The sequence below is a fragment of the Cryptotermes secundus genome, unplaced genomic scaffold (genome assembly GCF_002891405.2).
Source record: "Cryptotermes secundus unplaced genomic scaffold, Csec_1.0 scaffold870, whole genome shotgun sequence".
NCBI lineage: Eukaryota > Metazoa > Arthropoda > Insecta > Blattodea > Kalotermitidae > Cryptotermes > Cryptotermes secundus.
Genome location: NW_019743163.1, coordinates 31550 through 44860, shown reverse-complemented (window position 1 = coordinate 44860; position 13311 = coordinate 31550). Strand labels below are relative to the sequence as shown.

The window sequence follows — 13311 nt, the reverse complement described above, 5'->3', positions numbered from 1 at the left end:
GCGTTCTGCCCCAGGAACAGAAGCCACCTGGCGCCCGATAACACGTCCACTGATGCCTGATTAAAATGGTAAGAATTCGTGTCAGTGAGAAATGGCCTGCTTAGGATACAGTTTGTAGGATAAAAAGGTGACGTTGCCGTGTGCTTAATTAGATCAGCATCAAGCCATGTACACATATGGGGAGTGTGGGTTATAGATGGATGTGAGTGGTCACGTTCATGCTCCGGCTTCTTTACCCCCGAGGAAGGAGCCCCCGGTACTCATTATACAAGAGGCTGGGTGGCCCCCAGAGCCGGTCTGGACTGTGGAGAGGACAGTATTCTTCGAACTCGGACCCGTCGGCCGCTCAGCCAGTAGCCCGTCACTGTACTGACTGAGCTATGCCGTCTCCCTTCCTGGTATGGAGGGTTGAACTCAAACTGGGAATGTTTTGAAGGTTACTGTACTCTGGGATGTGACGTCATACAATTTCGTAAATAGATACCAATATTTTGGGGAAAATTTCTGGTAGACTTGAAAGGATTCTGACGATGGTGGATACTGTACTTTTTTCTTTTGGTCCAGTGATTGAGACTAGCTCTTTCTAAGGGGCCCAACTGAGTAGGTTTATCCTTCCCTATCCACCTGAAGACGGAGACAGATCCAGTCTCCGAAACGTCGTGTTTTTTTTTTCTTTTATATACCAGACGATGGGTGAAGTCCAAAATAAGCCAAAAGAAGTACGGAAATTTTCTGCCTCGGTCTACAGGATAATGAAGCGAAGTTGGAGGCAGAATATTTCTCCAAAACGTTTGTAGTCATCTACCAAACCACACGGCATCACTCTTTATAGTCGCCGCCCTGCTGACTTCAAATCCAGTACGGTAGTGCCGTCTTAACCACTTCAGCCTCACACCAGCACCAGTACGGTAGTGCCGTCTTAACCACTTCAGCCTCACACCAGCACCAGTACGGTAGTGCCGTCTTAACCACTTCAGCCTCACACCAGCACCCGTTCCGAAAAACTACAGTGAGACAGAGCTAGGCTGAACTTTAGTTCCATGTTCCGACCGTCGTTATCCTTACGAACAGCTGTTATTACGCTTTGTATGCGAGGCTGGGTGGCGAAGTGACACATTTGAATTTCTCTGACAGGAATTAAAAAACGTGTTCATAGCTAATGTGAGGGTGCGCGGTAGCGTAGTTGGTTGAGGCACTATGCTACAAGCCGGAAGGTCGCGGGTTTAAGTCCCGATGAGGACACTGGATTTTTCAATTGACGTAATCCTTCCAGCCGCACTATGGCCCTGGGGTTGACTCAGCCTCTAACAGAAATTAGTACCAAGAATATTCCTGGGGGTAAAGGGCGGCCGGCGCGTAAAGCTGACAACCTCACCGCCATCTATGAGCCAATTGTCTAGAAAATGTGGGAGCCTCAACATCTCACAACCCTATGGGCCTCCACGGCCTGTTACAAGGATATCTTTACTTTACTTTACGTTCCTAGCTAATGTAGAACAATTTTTTAATAATTTTAATTATCGACACTCCGTCATGCATCTTCAGGGCGTAGTGCTTTTTTAAGCACAAGTACAGCTTTATTACCCACTTATTGTATAAAACATCATCTCAGTCCTTACTGCAGAAATGAAATGTCTCGAGAAGTAAATGAAGTCGGGTGAAAAGAGCACAGAAATTTCTTTGCGTCGTCAGTTTCTTTTATAAAGTAAGGCTGAAGATGTCAAAGTGATTTCAACGTACGATTTTTAGTTTTACCTGTTTCAAGAATCGCTGAACTGCGGGTCCACTTGTCACGAAGACGTAGAGGGGTTGCTTCTTGCAACACGTCCCCTTTTGGGAAGATTCATTTGTCATACTGACGGGCAGAGTCGCCGTCGGGACGCCATTTGCAGATAGAAGCGTCTGTAGTGCCACTGCCTCGACATCATATTTCATGTCTGATCGACAAGAAGCGGGGTAGGCAGTGTTTTAGTCGTGCGACTGATATTGGTAGGCACGTAGCTTGGGAGTGGGTGAGAGCATCTGTTGCCATAGAGGACAGGCATTGAGACGAGAGATGAGCTGCCTCAGAAATAAATAGACATAAGTGANCAGAGATTAACGAATTTCTCCACTTATGAAGAAAGCAGTCTTCTGGGATTTGGCACCGTGTATATGTGGTGTTAACCGACGTTTCGGAGGAACGTATCGCCTCCATCTTCAGGGTAGAAAGAAAAATATAAGAAATCCGCAAGCGAAGAGACCGTGAGAACCGGTTCCTCCGAAACGTCGGTTAACACCACATATACACGGTGCCAAATCCCAGAAGACTGCTTTCTTCATAAGTGGAGAAATTCGTTAATCTCTGCACATAAAGTGCCTCAAATTAAGAACCAAATTAAAATATGTAAATATGCACAGTTTTGTTTTGTTTGTTATGACACTATGAAATCTCACCACTTTTCGGATGAAAATACTGCCTTCATCCTCAGTGCAATATTCAGCACCGAATAATAAGTAATAAATTACTTCGAAGCCTAGGTATCAACCTCAGGGCCTATACAGTGTTATAACCCAGAAGATCACAGCATTCACTGCCGTGGAAACATCACGTATCAACTGCAAATGTATTCGAAAAGGAAGAATTCCGTCTTCTGGGATGTGGCGTCGTGTGGATCTTGTGTGAACAGACGTTTTGGAAGAACGTATCGCCTCCATCTTCAGTGTAGAAAGACCTGCGAGCGAGGAACCAGCGTGAGAATGTGGCTGCAGACTGAGCCACTAGTCGAAAACAAGATCTACACTGCGCCGCATCCCAGAAGACGGAATGCTTCATAGTCACCGACGGGAAAACCTCAAATCTTACATATTCGGAAAGGATTTTGGGAATTTTTGTCAGGCATGGCAGAGATTAGTACTATGAAGGCACTTATGCTGACTAAAGAATTACTCAGGTCATTTGCCAGACCTATAGTCTGTCTATTTTTGGTTGGACTCTGAAATCCGCAGAACAGGTCTGAGAGCCCGTCTGATTGGGATGTAGTGACAGGCTGCCTAGCTACACTTGCTTTCTAGAAGACATCTATTTTAGATACTAAGATTGTGTCTTTCTAACCACTTGGTCGCCTTTCGAGGCTGAAGAGGTAAAGCTGTAATTGCATCTACGTACCTCGCTCTCCAACGTACGGTAGTATAACGCAGGGAGAATAGAAATATTTTTGTATAGCCAAGGCAATATGTGCTCTGGTCTCGATGGGAAGTGAGAGCACGCTGATAGTGCAGTATGATGTCAGAGTGTGGACTATCAGAACGGCGGCCCGCGACGTGTACATGTCTCCGCAGTGACTGTCCGCCTGCATTACGTCGCCGCTCGGAGAAGAGTGTGAACAGGACATCGCGTTGCGCAACTGGGTCGCAAACAAAGCCCCTAGTGTGATAACAATCTTTACGAGGTTCAATCTATCAGGTTAATTATTAAACAGGCTATCCTAACAGAAATAGGGAAGCCTGGCTCCCGTAGTGACGCCTGTGCGTCTTACCGCGGATGGTCTGAGTACTCTAACCGGGATTCGAATCCAGTCCGGGAGGTGGATATGTGTGGGACTTGCAGTTAATATTAAGAGTACCGTTTTCTTGGATGTGACACCGTATACAGTGGTAAGAGTTTAGAGGAACGGCAATAATGTCTCCATCTTCGAGGGGTCGAAGCGTAAGCCAAGGAAACGAGCAACAATCAGCGGTTGCTCCTGTCACTTCTCCACCTTGAGGATGGGTGTTTTAAGTGTTTGAATGTCGATGCACTTCTACCAGACTTTATGGCGTCATATTCCAGAATGGAAAGTATAAGCCTTGCAGTTAATTGATTTACCATATGAAGTGTCTTACTGTTACAGGGTACTGACACCGTGTAATCTGGTAGATGGTTACCAGCACCGTCCGGTTGAAGTACTTGCTGTTGGAATTCTATTTTTATTTCTTTACTGTTATCGGACTCGATTGTTCGATTCCCGATGAGGTTTTCTTGATATCTCAATTAACCTAATCCTTCCAGCCGCACTATGGCCCTGTAGTCTACTCAGCCTTTAACAGAAATGAGTGCCAGGAATCTTCCTAGGGGTAAAGGGCGGCCGGCACGTAAGGCTGACAACTTCACCGGTATCTGTGAGCCGAATGTCTAGATAATGTGGGAACCTCGACGTCTCACAACTCTATTGCCATCCACTGCCTGTTACAGGGATACATTTGACGTACCATTTTCATTTAACGTTCTCGAACGACGCTTTTGGTATTAACTGTTTGTGGCGTGGAATGGTAGGATGACTGATGATTGATGAACTTGAAATGATTAGGAAGGAAACAGCCGTGACCTAATCGAGGTACTTTCCCGGAATTTGCCTGAAGTGACTGAGAAAAACCACAAAGAACATGAGTGAGAATAGCTGGTGTCCTGATAGATTCGAACGGAGCTCCTCCAGGAGCAGAATCTGTGTGCTTGTCCTTGAGGCATGCAGAGTAAATGCGCAGTAATGGAGAGCTTTCGGCGCGAAGAGAAGGAAGGGAAACACGACAAAGGGGCACATACATATCGTTTTGTTGATGAAACAAGGGGAATGTACAGACAGGGGTGGGGTACTGATAAGTGGGTACAGAATGTTATCACACACAAGAATCGAGAGCAATTAGGTAGATATATGAGTATATTAAATAATTTGGATTGAGTTCAGCTGGCTGTGGTTAAGATACAGCTAAGGAGTTTTGTGAACATGGGTTCCATAACAGCAGAATGTCTCCTGGTCCTCAAGATAAAATCTACATGCCAGAAGCAATTAAGAAGGAGCTTAATGTATGTGGTCACGACCAAAGGGAACTAGGCCAAAAGCGCCAGACATCGGACTCGCGATGTTTCGTGACTGCGTAGCGTCAGAAGGGCAACAGTACGTGAGGGCACAGTATCTCTCTCCGTTCATCATCCTAAGGTCGCATGTCGATGTAAGGCTCTTGCTTTTACAGATGCCGTGTTTGTTCAGTTTATGTCTCCCGCTAGACTAATGAAGGCGGTGTGGCCTTTTAATGCTTAATTGCTTTCACGAAATACAAGGTTGGTTAATGCACTCGAATGATGAATTCTTATTGTGTCTGTGTATTTAACTTGATCATTAAACGTACATAATATTCAGCAATTAATTAAAAGTTATGTCACAATTATTTATTTATTTACTAAACGTCTACAGGATGATTCACGAAGTTTTACTCCCACTTAGGGAGGGCATTCCTGAGGTAATTTGGAACAAAAAATGTTAATATACTAATGGTATCCAACTCATAATTAATGATACACAGTAAATTGAAAACTGGCGCAAAATCTTTTTTCTTCGAATTTCAGTCAAAACAAATTAGAAATAAAATACGAACACTTTAAATCGTTAATGTTTTAGGAAAGAAGCATTCTAAAACTATTTTTTTTTTCAATTTCTTAATTTTGCATTGTGCAACATTTTTCATCGATTTTATGTTAAAAAATTACATAATTTTCAGCATCCCATTCTGTAAACATACCAATGGTTGCGTATCACACCCTTCTATCAATCTGTTTCCTTTAAACTGTAGTGCTTTAGAAGACGACTGGATTTACATAAGATTTTCAAACGTGTCCCCCTGCACGTCAACACAACGTGTCGCACGCGTATGAACCGCGCTCGTAGCATTTCGCAGTTCCACACGTTTGTTTGTTCCTTATTGTCATCGCCGCGTTCAGAATACGCTCAAGCAACGCTTCACGTGTTTGTATCTTTACCTGGTATACAATGTCCTTCAACCAGCCCCAAATGCAATAATCTTAACGGCGTTAGATCTGGCGACCTGGGAGGCCAGGCGTTACGGCCTCCGCGACCAATCCACCGATGTGGGAAATGCCGATCCAAGCGAGCTGCTACTGCGCCGGAGAAGTGAGGAAGTGCCCCATCATGCTGAAAGTACATCCGGCGTCTTGTTGCCCGAGGAACATCTTCAAGTTACTGTGGTAATTCTTCTTCTAAGAAGTGGAGGTAAGTCTCACCAGTTAAGCGGCCAGGAAAAATGAACGGCCCGATTAGCTGATCATACAGAAAACCACACCAGACATTGACACTGAATCGGTGTTGAAAATTCGATTCTATCGTGGCACGGGGATTATTGTCTGCCCAAACGTGTAAGTTGTGACTCTTGTTGACCCCGTCCGTGTAAATTGTGCCTCATCGCAGAACATTATCAAGCGCTACAACTGCCGATTTCCATTTAACCAGTTGCAGAACTGCAGACGAAGAGCACGGTCTCCTGGCTGTAGGTGTAGTACTTGCTGCAAATGATAAGGATGCAGCCCGTTCTCATGAAGAGTCCTCCACGCCATGGACTGAGAAACACCGAACCGCCTAGCTAGACGTCTTGTACTGGCACGCGGACTGCGCCCTGCAGCATCGAGAATGTTTTCTTCTTCGCACAATTCATGTTGAGGATTTCGTTCGTATTGTATACGAACGCTGGGGAGAGAACCAGTTTATCTTAATGTGTTGAATGTACTGTTAATGGATTTAGGATTCGGAATGCTGCGATTAGGATAACGCCGGTCATATTCGGCAGCAGCGGCTCTCGCATTTCCATCACATACACACAAAACAAACTCCATATCGGCATATTCCTCAGTAGAAAATGTGTACGGCATCTTAACTTCACAAAATCACCAACACAACGTCCTGTTCACTACTGGATCGCTTTGCCTAGGATCGCGCAACATTCCAGCCGGTCAGCTTATCTGCTGACAGCTGACTGGAGCGCAAGGTCGCCCAGGAGGGCAGCAGAGCGCTGCATTCACATTGATGCGTTTCGAAAATCTATTGTTACTCCGTAACTATTGAAAATCCACCAAACGTTTATAAGGAAGTTTTGGAGGAAATAACCCTAGGAATGTGTACCATAAGCCGGGGTAAAACTTCGTGAATCACCCTGTATAAAATAATATTTTGGAGAACATGTCTCCATCACAGCCGTATTTATGAAGCACTGTGGACAGAATATTCCTGCCTTATGCTCGTAACTATCTACCAGACTACACGGCGCCGTAAGCAAAAAGCTCACATTCCAAAACGTCACCATATTGGAAGTATCAAATTTCCTCTCATACTTTTAGGATTGTAACAATTGGAATTGTAACCAGTTGAGACAGTTGAACGGCCTCGGGGAAACAAGAGGTGCCTGCAGAATTCCTGTGTGGAAACACATCAGAACGTGACTCCTGGAAATTAATACATAAGAAAGCCGAGAATTTGGATGGAATATAGAGACATATGTTTTTGGCAATGCGGATTGCGAAAAATATTGTTGTGTAACATGTGACGCTGTATAGTCCGATAGACGTCTACCGACGTTTCGGAGGAACAGGGTCGAAGGCTAAGCAATGCGTCAAGCTCCAAATACGACGCCATGTTTGGCGCCTGCTTCTTATTGGTTCCCTGTTTCGCTTACTTGTCGACCCGGAAGTACGTTTCTCCGAAACGTCGGCGAACATTACCGGCGTAACCGGTGTCATGTCCTAGAACAGAGCCATGGTCACCGCTGTGAGAACCGCGTCATTGTGGTGTCTTGAGCCTTGTGACGCCATCTAGTTAGAAGAGTCAGACGTTTCGGAGAAAATATTGCTTCTATATTCAGCGTAAGAGAGCAATTCGGCAACAAAGAGGCAACAGTAGGAGGCAGGTAAAGCATAACTCCGCATTTTTATTGTTAGCCACGTGAGAAGCTGAAGTCCTGAACATGGATCGTGTTCAGCAACGGGCACAGGTTTAGTCTTTTGCCTTAGCGATGTCGGATTTACGGATTGGGTTAGTGAATCCTATTACAACGTGCGATATTATCTATCTGTCTGCCTGCCTACCTATCTACCTACCTACCTAATTTTCTTTTAATGCTAGTGGGGTGACACTAAGTCCCTTCTACTGCGGCCACTTCTGGCCTATTGTACCAGCCCCAGATGATAGGTGAGGGTGAATGTGGAGCGATTGGTGGAATGAAGATTGGCAGAGGAAACCGAAGTACTCGGAGGAACCTGCCCCAGGACCACTTTGTCCACCACAAATCCCACATGACCAGACCCGGGATCGAACCCGGGCCGCCGCGGTGGGAAGCCAGCGACTAACCGCTTGAGCTATGGCGCGGCCTACCTGCCTACCTACCTATGGCTCTACAGCCCTTTGTTGTGCCTTGGCCGCTTTTTCAGTTTCTTCATTCTATACACAGCCGGTAGGACTCCTTGGAGGGGGGATCAGCCAGTAGCAAGGCCTATACCTTCACACAGAACAACAAAACCACAGAATAAACGCACACAGACATCCATGCTTTGGGTGGGATTCGAACCCACGATCCAAGTTTTCGAGCGGACAGACAGTTCATGCCTTAGACCGCGCGGCGGCCGCGCCATAGCTCAAGCGGTTAGTCGCTGGCTTACCACCGTGGTGGCCTGGGTTCGATCCGGCGTCTGGTAAAGTGGAATTTGTGGTGAACAAAGTGACGCTGGGGCAGGTTTTCTCCGAGTACTTCGGTTTCCCCTGCCAGTCTTCATTCCACCAGTTGCTCCACAATCACCCTCACGTATCATCTGGGGCTGGTACAATAGGCCAGAAGTGGCCGCAGTACAAGGGACTTAGTCCCACGCCACTAGCATTAAAAGAAAAATTAGACCGCGCGGCCATTTTGATCGGCGTACAATATTACGGTTTGTTTATTCGACAGGCCTGGCTGTACTGAAGATAAACGTACATAGACATACAGTCGCATCTGGACTTGGTTGTAACTGTGTGCGCGCAAGAAACTGTACTAGCTTTGAGTGTTCGGGGGGGCCACATTGCTATTGTCCTGAGTACGTAGTTACAATACGACAGCATTGCAGACACGTAGCCCTGGCCACGCACGGCTTCATAACCAGTTTATCCGAGATCTCTGGGTTCACAGGCAGTGCGTGGATAGTGTAGGGCTGTATTTTTAGACTTATGAATATTGCGGTCTTGTTGGACGTGAACTTTTGTGCCAGTACCTCAGATTATAGAGCGTCGAACTGTTGCATAATGAGTTGGAAGAGATAGCAGTAGTAACCTAATCCAGGTACTATCCCAGCGTTCGCTTCGAGGAACTCAATAAAAGCAAGAAAGTCTTCAGATATCCCTTGTCCCCGGCGTAGAATGGAACTCAGTACCTCTCCAGTGTTGCAGCTCCACTGGTCTGTTCTGTGGGGTGTGACGTCGTGTACCTACCAATCTATAGAGCGGTTTGTGTCTGAAGACAATAACCTTCGTATTCACCACACCATGAGAATCACAATTTTCATCTACAGTTCAGTTTGAGAAATATCCAGTTGAGACTTCTGCACTTTTACCGGTTATTTTGAAAGGAGTTCCTATGTTTTTATTCAGGAGCTCTCGGCAAACTCTGGGATGAAACATTCAAGTACGATATGATTTCCTTCTAAATCCTTATATTCTCATCACTCAACGAACATCTTCATATATCTATTGTTGCGTGCATGTCTGTTGCGGCGAGGCTGAGCTGTTGCCTAGCAACGGGCTGTCTGTGCTGGCTTGCAGCAGACATGCCACAGTATAACTGTATGGGCTCGACGTAGACCGGAGACTAATGCTAAACTTGGTTTCGCAAGTAGTATGATATTGTGATGTGACTCTGGGTAAGGGGTGGTGACGGGCTGTTGTGCACACGGTGATGAGACGTCGGTTGCCATAAATAGCGGGAAGTTAGCTGACTGACGGTCAGTCTCTCAGAAGAACACTGACTCATGTGTGTAGCAGGTTGCTGCTGCTGCTGCTGCTGTTAACAAATCTGGAGACACAAGAGATCATGGAGATGTACGATACATATCTTTCCCTCATTGCCTTTATTTCTTATTTCTTCGTTTTTCCTTCCTATATTCCTATTCTTATCTTTCCTCATTTGGTTTTTCTTTAATTCTTCTTTTTTTCCTCCTCTCATTCTTTAGTTTTTCATTTTGAATATCAATTTCTTTATTAGTTTCCTCTTTCTTTTCTTTCTTTTGTTCTATTCCTTTACCTGTTCCTCTTTCTGTCTTTTCTTTCCTTCCTCTTCTCTCGCCTTCACTATTTATTCTTCCCTTCCTCGTTCATTTATTCATTTCCCTCCTTTTCCTTTCTTTCCTGTTCTTCTGTGTCTCCTTTCATTTTCATATGTTCAGGAGTTCTTTAAATCATGTCCATGACTGCCCTTAACGGCAAATGCAAACCGAAGCTGTCTGGTCACGGACAGAGTCCTAAGTTCTTATCGCGACTGGCAGCGGTCATAAAAACAAATCTTCCTTGTACATAGAAGTGTCTCGATGGCTTTTGTGGTTTTCTGAAATAATGGCTGTTGAAGATAATGGCGTCCTCGGAATTTTACACCGACGAGCGTCGCCATCTGAGCGCAGTGCTTGACACAAACAACGGTGATTTTCCGCCGTTCAAACCCCGAGATTAAAACAAACAACAGATAGTAAAATTTTTATAGTGTCCTGGATTGAGATTCCAGGATCAGCCCTAGGGACAGATACGCTCTTGTGAACTGTCTGACATGTCTGCACACAGCTCCCCCGAGCAGAATTGGTGTGTAAATATGTGTTTTTCAATGCCGAATCTCGTGTATGGGTCACGTTGTTTAAATAAAAAGGGGATTAGAATATACAGAATGTGCAATTTATGGGCTGCCCTAAACAAGTTTTATCTCGCGAACACGCATTACTGTCCGAGGTATAGGTTACCGGCTGTAACATCGAAGCGGAATCACTCCTCATAACACAAGGCACCTCTGAAAATGGCAATGAACTCTCGGGGACCATAAAACGCTGGGAACTTCCTGAATGCCTTGGATACTGTTAACTTCATATGGAGGACTCAGTTTCAAGGAGTTGCTTAGTTCCGAATCAGTCAGCCAGCGTGTTTTCGAGTAACACAAAATTTTAAACTTTTAACCGCAGTCCTTACATGACTGGGATCACATACTTACTTACTTACTTACTTACTTACTTACTTACTCATGGAGCTGAGCCCTTCTTGAGGAGACGCCAATTCTGCAGCTGCTCAAGAATTTCCCACCATTTTATGGAACCCGAAGGTTCATCACCGTGTTCACAAGAGCCTTCCACTGGTCCCTATCCTGAGCCAGATCTACCCAATCCACACCATCCCATCTTATCTCTCTAAGATCCATTCTAATATTGTCCACCCACCTACGCCTTGGTCTTCCCTGTGGTCTCTTTCCTTCTGGCTTTCCCACCAATATCCTATACGCATTCCTCGTCTCCCCCATTCGTGCTACATGACCTGCCCACCTCATCCTCCTCGACTTGATCATTCTAATTATACTTGGACAAGAGTACCTGTCACCACGGCATGGCGCGTTCTCAGGTTGCGGATGGAGGAGACGCCCTCCAGGTATGGAGGGAAGCTGCGAATATATTGAATAAGCAGTCGCGGACAGCCGACAATGGGTGGCCCTCCAGCTTGGGGGTTGGGCGTGGGGCTAACAGATCCTCGCCGTAAAAAATCAATATGTTACGAAAATGAACACAAAGCCTCGGACCTGGACGAATTCCTTGGATAAACGACCTAAGCTAATGAAAATGACTGGGATCACATACGTCTGATAATTGAAGACGAAATGTTTAAAGTTTGAAAGCTTTGAAGGTGGCACAGATGAGAGGAAGTGACCCTTTTACCTGTATTCACGAATTAGAACTTTATGTGGCACTCACACGCAGCTAAGAGTACTCTCTCGATTCTGAAGAGTTCTGACGGCAGTGTATGACACAGAATTATCGGGATTTTCGAATTTGTCCATCGCTCTGTATTCTAAAAAGTGGTGAGGAATGTAAAGCTATCCCTATAACAGGCCGTGGAGGCACATAGGTTTGTGAGACGTGGAGGCTTCCACGTTTTCTATACAATCGGCTCACAGATAGCGGTGAGATTGTCAGCCCTACGCGCCGGCCGACCTTTACCCTCAGGAAGATTCCTGGTACTCATTTCTATTAGAGGCTGAATCGATCCCAGGGCCATAGTGCGGCTGGAAGGATTAGGTTAGCTAAAAATATCCCATTACCTCATTGGGAATCGAACCCGCGACCTGCCGGTTTGTAGCATAGTGCCTCAACCAACTACGGTACCGCGTGTCCCCTTCTAAATTGCTAGACAGCACAACGTTTCGGAAACTGGACGTTTTTCCGTCCTCCGATGACGGGAAAGACACCTACTCAGTTGGACCCCTTAGAAGGAGCTAGCCTTAATCACTAGACCTGGAGGTTAGTATCCAGCTTCTGAAACGGCGTGTTCTCCAGTATTTAGATTATCGGACGATGGATAAAGCCCAGAAACTCAGTAATTCTGAGTTCTGAGAATGTTCAACTGCAAGTATTCGGTTTGAGTGTTCCGGCCATTTCTCTAAATGTGTATTCAGTTGTCTGAGTTTCTCAGTTCCGAGAATGAGTGTAGCGCGCAGTGGTCACTCAGTGAAGCCTGTTGCTACACTCAACAGATCCTGTCTGCAGTGCGTGACAGGACCGGGATCGCAACAGCAGAGATCCTGTTGAAGAAAAAGGTCTGTTCTGTAACATTGCCTGCTCCCTCGGAGATGTCTTGGTAGGACAAGAGGTAGAATTTGAAGGCCAGAAGACAAAGAAGGATCATTAAGCAATGCACCATGGTCTCATATTGCTGAAATGAACAGAGTAAATCCTCGCAAATCCGGTTACAGTTATCCCTGATGTGTATTTATGCTAACCATCTTACAGTGCACACTGTTTATTTAATTTCACCTTTCTCTTCACTTTTACACTACATGTTTCAGCACTAATGCGCCATCTTCAGGTGTGTCTCTATGTACGTCAAACTACTGCATTGCATGCCTTGACGTCTTCATTCTAAAATGACTAAAATGTGTATTCGTCATGTATAACAATAAATGTATAACATGAATGTAGGAAGAGCGCTCCGACAGAGGAGGATTGGCGCATTCGCGTAATTGAGATACGACGTAAGGATGACGAATCCTGAAAGATTTTAATATTTAGAATTTATTGTTATACATGACGAATACACATTTTAGTCATTTTAGAATGAAGACGTCAAGGCATGCAATGCAGTAGTTTGACGTACATAGAGACACACCTGAAGATGGCACATTAGTGCTGAAACATGTAGTGTAAAAGTGAAGAGAAAGGTGAAATTAAATAAAAAGTGTGCACTGTAAGACGGTTAGCATAAATACACATCATGGACGTGAACCAGTGCAACAGGACGCTAAAAT

At 45.2% G+C, this 13311-nt stretch overlaps 1 long non-coding RNA gene across 1 annotated transcript; it reads right to left on the bottom strand.

The window, feature by feature from the left end:
* Positions 1-2: 2 nt before the first annotated feature.
* LOC117283048 lies at positions 3-3284 on the bottom strand. The gene is made up of 3 exons (XR_004514055.1): positions 3149-3284; positions 1756-1937; positions 3-56 (listed from the first exon to the last, which is right to left on the bottom strand). It is a non-coding gene; the product is annotated as an uncharacterized LOC117283048 (long non-coding RNA).
* Between the last annotated feature and the right edge of the window lie 10027 nt (positions 3285-13311).